The sequence below is a fragment of the Lytechinus variegatus genome, chromosome 15 (assembly GCF_018143015.1).
Source record: "Lytechinus variegatus isolate NC3 chromosome 15, Lvar_3.0, whole genome shotgun sequence".
NCBI lineage: Eukaryota > Metazoa > Echinodermata > Echinoidea > Temnopleuroida > Toxopneustidae > Lytechinus > Lytechinus variegatus.
In genome coordinates this window covers 1,360,557-1,370,133 of record NC_054754.1, presented here as the reverse complement: position 1 = coordinate 1,370,133, position 9,577 = coordinate 1,360,557, and positions in this window count along the sequence as shown.

The window sequence follows — 9,577 nt, the reverse complement described above, 5'->3', positions numbered from 1 at the left end:
GAAGATAGGCTCCCCCAAAACTGTTCCATGGTCAGGATTGTTCTCATTCGTGAAATGTTTTACGGAAACGATGTCGCCCTGTCTCTCAAGAAGTGGGAGTTCAAGACCTAGTCATACATAACAGCTGCCTGTCCTGTGCATGTTAAGGGTTTGGATCATCCATCAGCCTTTGAGACAGTCAGAAATCCTGATAGACTCAAGACACCGACTGTCCTCCAAATACACACTCGTCTGGTTGTGGTGGACCCCTCACCTACCTTGGACCGACTATATGTCTCTTGCCCCCTTTCACAGGACAAGCATAGGGATTGTAAAATCTGTCACAGTCATGGCCAAGCTCCTGCACGGAAATAAGTCCTGGAAAACGTACGCAGACCAAGAAAAGTGGCGAAACACCTTCCATGTCAGCTGCCTCGGACGTATCATGCACGTCAAATGGCAGGACAAAGTGAAAAAATGCAGAGGCCCTTTAGCGTACGTGCTGGCATCAAAAGCTTATTCTCGCTCCTTAGTCAAAGGCACCTCAGGTGGTTGGGGCATGTTTGCCGCATGAAACCTTGGCGAATCCAAGAAGGGATTCGCCAAGGTAAGGTGAGCTATGTGATTGGTCTCACCCCATCGGTAGATCACACCTCCGTTATAAAGACACCTGCAAACGTGACATAAAACTTGCCGGCATAGACACTAACACTTATGAAGGTGTAGATGATAGTCGCCATTCTATGGAGAGCTACTAAGTACAGGGGTCAAGATGTCAGAAAATAATCGGAATGCTAAATTGGCAGGCCAAAGGCCTAGGAGGAAGGCTAGGGCAGCATCTCTATATAAACGTGTCTCAGCGCCATCCTCCTTCATCTGTAAAAATTTGCTCTAGAGACTGCCACTCTAGAGTGGAGCTCTATAGTCACTCTCGAAAATGTAAGGCCGAGCGCTACAAGATCGTCTTTTAAGGCGAACTGATGCCTACCTACCAATCATTGGACACATTGATTTAGAAAAAAATATTGATAAAACACTTTCAAATTCAAATAAGACCCTAAAAGCCTCTTCAGTATAAAGGTATGGATGGACCTTAAAAAATAAAAATACACTCGGAATGGATCATGGCCCAAACCTGAAGAGGATTCATTCTAAGTTGAGCAATTAATGTTGAAATCTGACATCTAAGATGTAACTTCACCTTGACTTTGAACTTGAGAATTGATAAAAGAAATAAGTATTCTTACTGAAATCCCTTTACATTAGTTCTAACACGTATAAGCCTCGGACAGTAATTTTTCAAGATGGCGGTTGGCGGCCATCTTGGATTTGATCTGAAGATTATCCTTTGTGCAAAATAACTGCATGAATTGAATCAACATAACAAATGACTCATGAATAGAGTTATTATTCATAATTCTGGGGCAAAGTGTTCAACAATTGATATTTCAAGATGGCGTCATATGGCGGCCATCTTGGATTTGACCTGAAGATGAGATTATATTGCAAAATAGACAGCAGAAATGGATTCTGCACACCCCAAAACCCCTAAATAGAGGTATTACTCGTCATTCTGGAGCAAGGGGAACAAAAGTCAATTTTCAAGATGGCATATGGCGGCCATCTTGGATTTGACCTGAAGATGACCTTATATTGCAAAAATGATTACAGAAATCGGTTCTACACATCTCTAAACCCCTAAAACGAGTCATTACTCATCATTTTGTGGACAGGGGTTCAAAAGTTAGGTTTTCAAGATGGCATCTGGCGGCCATTTTGGATTTATGCTAATTAGCAAAATTGCCCAAACGGCAACTTTTGGCAACCAAGCTGAATTTGTTCTAGGACCCCATAGGAACACGAATCAAGATAAAAACTTCATCGGAAAGAACATTTCTAGGTTCGGAAAATGTCAAATCGACTATAATAGGCCCTACGGGGAGAAGGGGAATATGTGAGGAAAGCTCTTTAGTTTGTGATAAACACTCAGCAAAAAAAGTTCTTGGATACTTATAAAAGTTAAAATATTCCATATAGATATTTTATTAAAGGCAAATTATTGTATGTCAACATGACCAGATAATATTCCTCTTCCAGTATGACATGACATTTTCATGTGAACAGTCATGCATGCGTAGTAAAAATGTTTTAAACAATAGCAATGTTAGTAAAAGAAAATTGCAAGAAATGGATCAGTCAGTGCATGGCTGGTTACAGGCATTAATCACTGGCTACCCGTCAAATCACGAATTCGCTTCAAAGTCCTTCTAATAACATTTAATGCTATCCATGGTCTTGACCCTCAATATATTTCTGAATTTGTTTCTCCATACACAGTCAGTCGGCAAGCCCTGAAAAATAGTTTCTTTTATCCAAGTGATATTCATGACTAGAAGGTTTTTGCATTGTTAATGAGCTCGGTGCGAACCAAAACACCTCTTTTTATTCAGTGCTATATCTAAATAAGGCATATGAGATAATGATATATTTATGTATTTTATAAGGACAAAGCTTAGAAGTGAATGTAAGAACTACCACATTGTGAAGTGGATATGGATCACAGTTAAAAAAGAGCTGATATGTATCATTTTATTTACTAATGATAATTACCGCGGGGCATTCTAAGAACATTATGTCATATGAAAATGATGACTTTCTTCTTATTTCTCTTCCTAAGCCCGAGATGAAACTTGACTTTATTCCATTCTGAAAAAGGGACAATTTAAATTTTGAATTAATGTCTTATTTATTAATCTAATAAGCCTAATGGGAGCGCGAAATCTGTTAATTTTATGTCCTTAAAACTGGACATTTAAAGCACTTTTGTTATTATGGATAAGATACATGAGTTAATATATATTCAACTATCAATGCGAGTGCAAATCGAGAGCCGAAATTTTTCATAAACTGTCATGAAATGGGGATTTTAAGTAGCCCCTCGGCCCCCTGGATCCGCCTCTGCACCGCCTTGATAGATACACTACCCGAACGCCCCACTATGTCTACAAAAAATTGCGTTTGATGATTATAGAAGTTGATTCTTTTATAAAGTTTCGAGGCATAACTGGAAAAAAATCCTGGAAATATATAAAAAAAATATTTGTAAAGCTATCTCACACAACACTGGCGTAATGAATAAACTGAAATTTCATTTTCCACCACAAGCACTACTATAATGCTTATTCTTCTTGGCTTGCCATATTTGAATTACGACATTCTTGTTTGGGGCAATACCCACCAACTTTTACTAAATTAATAGACTACTTTTACTGCAAAAGAAGTCTCTCCGTATTATTAACCATTCTTCATTTCTTTCACACATAGACCCATTTTTTTTGCTATATCTATATTTGTTTCACTTAGGTCAATTTCTGTATAAATACAACAATTCTTTTCCTCACATATTTGATTCAATGTTCCCTCAAAATCGTTCATTTCATCATTAACCTGCGAGACAATCCAATGAGTTTTATCCACCTCTTTTAAGAACATTATTAGCTTAACAAAACACTTGTGTATATGATGGCCCCTCCATTAGCGGCTCCCTCCATTTTCTCAGATCTCGATAATTTGCCTTTATAAAATACTTTGTTTTACTTAATGTCATGTATTGTACCTACCTCAATATACGTGTATATGTTGTTTGTATAAGTTTATTTATTCATTTAATTCATTAGAGCACATTCATTCAGGTACAAAAGATCAGCATAAAACTATTTTTCATCTGTGACCTGATGAAAACATAAAGAACAACAAAAATCATCATATCATACATAAAAATAAAGTCAAAATCTGAGTCAAAGATAACAATGCTTGGTAACATAAATAAACAAATATTTTTACTCAAATGATAATAAGAATAAAATTGAAATATTTAAGTTATCAAAAAGGAACAGCTCCTAATTATTAAACCACTAATTGTATAATTCATTTACTAATAAAACCCCAGGAATAAAACACACTGAAATGAATTTTAATTGCCATTTTAATTATATACGACCACTTCACTTTGTTCTGCTGAAAATGAAAGAAAAACAAATAAAAAATGAATTGAAGAATTGGCGCGGGACTGAGAGAACCATGATTATAATCAAATTAATATTTTGCATTACGCCACCATCAATCCTCTTTTCAAATTGTAATACATCCTTAGACTCGACTACAAGCTCAGGAAGACTAGCAAGTTACAGATTCTCAATGTAAAAAGTTCTTACGTGTATTCTTATTAGCTTGAAAAGCTTGTGTTCATTTGTTCCTTTCTTATACCATTTAGAGAAGAAAGGTTTTAAGCCCCCATGCGGTAGAACGGGAAGGATGTGACGGCGAATGGGAGGGGGGGGGGGTGGCGTTGTTATGGAAGGGGGCACCAACATATTTTCATTTGATTTGATTTGATTTCTGCATTCATGATGAATATATGCAACATAACATTTACAAAGGTAACATTTATAACAAAACAATAATACAATCGTCGTAATAGACAATGAAAAATAAATACTAGCAAGAATTACTCACTTAAAAAAATCTTAATTAAAGGATTGCTAAAGACCGCCATCGTGAACGATTAAACTTGGAAATGATGGCGGCCTTATTGTGGATTAATTGGAGGGGCTTTTGTGTTTTTTTGTTTGTCTTGCTTCGAGGTTTTGTTTTCTATGTTTTGGCTTTTTGTTATGTACATGCTTGATTTGTTATGTTTTTCAATGTTTACTTCTTTGTTAATCTTTTTCACTTCCTCAAAAGCCCCTCCAAGCAATCCCTAATAAGGCCGCCATCATTTTCAAGCTTATAAAATCGCTCACGATGACGGTCTTTAACAATCCTTTTAATTATGATTTTTTTAAGTGAATAATTCTTGCTATCTATTTTTCATTGTGTACATATATCATAACAGCACAAATAGAATATGTATATTTTGCGATGTTCTATAATTAAGTTTTTTTTGATACAAATCATTAAAATTACACTGTCAAGATTATGTTTTATATACTTTCATTCTGATTATGAATGATTATTTTTAAGGGCAGAAGTATTGATTCGTTGTTTATTTTTTGCCAGTCTTGTATATATTTTTTTATGGTATTGGTATACTAGAATCATTAATGAACTAACATGTACAGTGCGTCCTACAAAAAAACGAAACCGAGATTAAGCGATGATTTGTCACAACTTAATCACTAATACTATAGACAAATCGACCTATTATTATAATGCTTAGAATCCCCCTTTTTTAGCTGGTATAACATACAAGATTTCTTATTCACGCATGAGTGAGAAAAAACAATATGAAGAAAGAATACAAAAAATAATTTGGCAAGGGGTATCTGAATTTCAGAAAGAAAATCACATACCTAAAAATTTATGCTTTATTATTATTATTATTTTTTTTCCAATTTCTTTTTCACCCACAGTAGGGTGTTTTATTCAATATATAATCAGTTTACATGTAGATCTGCTTGCACAATCAATATGGCTTCAGTTTACATTTGTTTTCAGTCAATGTACAAAAATAATCAGAAAGTGAGTGTTTAACAGTATAAAAAGCTGATAATACAGTCTTATTACAAAATGAATCATTTACGGTACCAAAAGCAAAAACATAGCTTTAATTTATGTAGAGAACGAAAGAAAAAGATGCAAAATTGTATCTCGCAAACCGTTGAAAATCTTTTCGACATTAGTCGAAAAGATTAATAAAATTTGACCAACACTTTTCAAAAGATGCTTGCTGCATATTTTCACATGAAATAGCTTTTTCGTACAAAAAATAATTCTTTAACTCGTTGAGGATTTTCTGTGGCATAAGACGAATTCCAGCTAATTTGATTTTATATATCATCCATTTTATCCAAATAATCAGTGTATTTAAGGCTCTATTATATTTAATGGGAGTAATTCCAAAAAGAACATTTTCCATGGTTAATTTTAATACTAATTTGCATCTTTCAAACAGTCTCCTTTCAAAGTATGCCCATACTTTTTTAACTAAGTGGCATTCAAAGAACAGATGTTCAATAGTTTCAACTTGGGAGGTACAGAAAGTACAAGTACTACTTGCTTTAGCTTGGATTTTGCACAAACACAAATTCGTTGGAATAATACAGTTAATTAAGCAATATTGAAACCACCTGATTGAAACATCTGTCATTACTTGAAACGGTATAGAATTAAAACAACGCCATTTCTCCAGTGAGAATTGTTTTCCGATTCTCTCTTCCCATTTTTTTTTTCTTTGAAAGTTATTAGATACCTTTTTTTTCACCAATGGAACATAAATATTTTTACAACCTTTATTTTGCTTCATCAATACAGTAATGACATTTGGTCTCAATGGAGTGGTTAACTTCACAAAATCGTTATCAGGTTGCGAAAAACTCTCTAACTTTTCACTGATCTCTTGTTTTATAATGAAATATGTAAGGTAATCAATGGAAACATTGTACACTTCAATAATTCTTTGTCTACTTAAAACCCGACCATCTGTTCCTATTAAGTCGTTGACAAATCTTAAACCCTTTTGACTCCAGTGCCTAAAGTTAACTAGATTTCTGTTAATAACTATGTCTTCATTATGACATAGGAGTTCAGAAAAGAATTCTCTTCTACTGGAACATCTATTTGCTTTCCGAAAAATACACCATGAGGAAAGTACATCTTTCCAAAAAGGGTTTGTTATTGTATTAACAAACTTTTCTAAATAGCCATGACTATAAAGTAAAAAATTGGAGTCTGAAAAAGGGATGGCATGCAAAAAAGAATTGAAGCATATATTATCCATGAATCCATTATGCATTCTTCGTATCCAGGTTAATTTCAACGACATAAAGAAACATTCAATATTTACCATTTTCACACCACCTTCCATATAGGAATTACAAATCTGAATTCTTTTGATACGATCAGGTTTTTTATTCCACAAAAAACTGAACAGAACCCTTTCCAGCTCTTTTATAAACACAGGTGATGGATTTGGTAAAGACAAAATTAAATAATTAAATTGTGAAAGAAAAAGAGTTTTAACAAGAGTTACTTTACCTAGTGGGGTTATGTTTCTATTTGACCAGACTTGAATTAGGCGCTTCACCCTGTTTAGGGCAGGTATGTAATTAAGAGATACAATGTTATCTAAATTTAAAGAAAAGCTTATACCTAAACAAGTGAAACAGCCATCATCGACCCACGAGAGTTTCATTTTTGTTTTAATTCTGTATGGGCTATATTTTTTCGATCCAATCCAAACAATTTTAGTTTTACCTTCATTAATTTTCAATCCTGAAAGTGAATAAAAAATCGCAATAACAGAAAGGGCACTGTTCAGAGATTCATTCGAACCATCTAAAAAGAGGGTTGTATCATCTGCATACTGAGTAATTTTCCGAATATTTCCTTTAATATCAATTCCTTTAATACAATCATTTTGACGAAGCATAACTGCTAAAATTTCAGCACATAACAGAAATAAATAAGAGGAAAGGGGATCACCCTGCCTACAGCCTCTATTTATAAAGAAACGTTCTGACAAATGACCATTTATGTATACTGAAGACATATTTTCATTATAAAACGTTTGAATCCACTGATGAATGGAAGGCCCCAAATTAAATGTTTCTAAGACTTTGTATAAAAAATTATGTGAAACTGAATCAAAAGCTTTCTCGAAGTCGAGTAATAACAACATCCCAGGAGTATTCAATTCTTCAGTTTCATGGAGAGTATCATAAATAATACGAATATTTTCTCCAATATATCTATTCTTCATGAACCCTTTTTGATCTTCATGGATAATTTCATGCAATATATTTTTAATTCTATTGGTTATAGCAGAAGATGCAATTTTATATGACGTGTTCAAAAGAGTTATAGGTCTCCAGTTTTGTAAATATTGTCTAGGTTTCTCTCCTTTGGGTATTAAAGAAATAATTCCCAATCTTTGTGAATTTGAGAGCTTCTTTGTCTTATAAGAATAGTTAATTGCTCTGACATAAAAATGTCCCAATTCTTTCCAAAAACACTTGAAGAATTCTACTGTAAATCCGTCCGAACCAGGGGCCTTCCCATTCTTCATTTTTTTAAGACTTTCAGTCACTTCTTCATAGGTTAAAGGACCACCTAGTCTTTTCATGTTATGGTCTTTTAATTTGTTTATCTCCAAATTCTTTAACCTGTCATAAAACTTTCTGTGTCTAAAGTATGATCTTTGTTACAATATAATTTTGAATAAAATTTTTTACATTCATCTGTTATTTCTTTTGGGTTGTCAACAACTGATCCATTGCTCAAAGTTATAGACGACATAGTTTTCTCAACATTTCTTTTCTTCTCCAAATTTAAAAAGAATTTGGAAGGTTTTTCTCCATATGCAATGGCGTTTATACGTGCTCTTATCATTTGACCTTTCAATTTCACATTTCTTATTTCTTGAAGTAGAATACGTTTTTCTAATACTTGTCTTTCTAGATCACTGTTGGGATTAAAGCTCAGTTCACTTTCTAATCTTTGTATATTCTTTTCTAACAAATCCTCTTCTTCAATCATGTCTTTTTTCTTCTTCACAGAATAAGATATTGTTGAACCTCTTATTTCCATTAGTAAGACTTCAAAAAACAACTGGTCATTTATAGTCAGCTGCAGGTCTTGACTTGGTATATCTTGAATTTTCTCTTTTATGTATGGAGATACAGCATATTGTTTTTTAAGATCAATAATTTTTTCAACTACTAAGTTTGCATACGCTTGATCTTCTAAGAGGGAGTTGTTAAATTTCCAGTATCCCTTACCTCTTGCAAAATCAGAGCATCTAAGACTTAAAGTGACCATTGAGTGATCTGTTCGATAACCAGGCAATATATCTGTTTCTTTTAAAATAGACAAAAGCTCTTTTGAACACAAAAAGAAATCCAAACGGGATTGTTTTACTGGAGATGTTCTCCTCCATGTAAAACGTTTAACATATGGATTTTGTTGTCTCCATGGATCAATTAATTCAAATTTATTTTTTAATTCTTCAACCACTCCCTTAGCTCTGGGGTTGTTTATGTTTACATAATTATAGTTATCCATATTTTGATCCTGTGTTAAGTTCCAGTCACCACATATAATGATATGTGGATTATCAAAATCAGTTACAATTTTCCCTATCTTTTCATAAAAATCAGGATTATCTTCGTTTGGTCCGTACAATGATATCAATGTGAATTTCAGTGAAACCATTACCAAATCCAAAATTACCCAGTTTCCTTCAGGATCTATTTTTGTTTGATTTACTGTAAAATCAAGTTTAGGATTGAATAGAATGGCAGTTCCTCTTGATTGTGTATTTCCAAAACTGAAAAATCCTTTTCCATTCCATTCTTGTTTGATTATGTCAGATAATCCTGCATCAAAATGAGTATCTTGTAAACAATAGATTGAGCCATTTTTACGGCATAAGTAATCAAACACATCCTTCCTTTTATTCTTATCACCTAGTCCTCTACAATTTACCGTTATTATTTTGACATCAGCCATAATAAAACAACATTCTTGTTTCCTTATACAAAACACTCGATAGCTTAACATAAAATGTTTTCTGCAAGACATTTCTTCCTAAAGTTGTAAC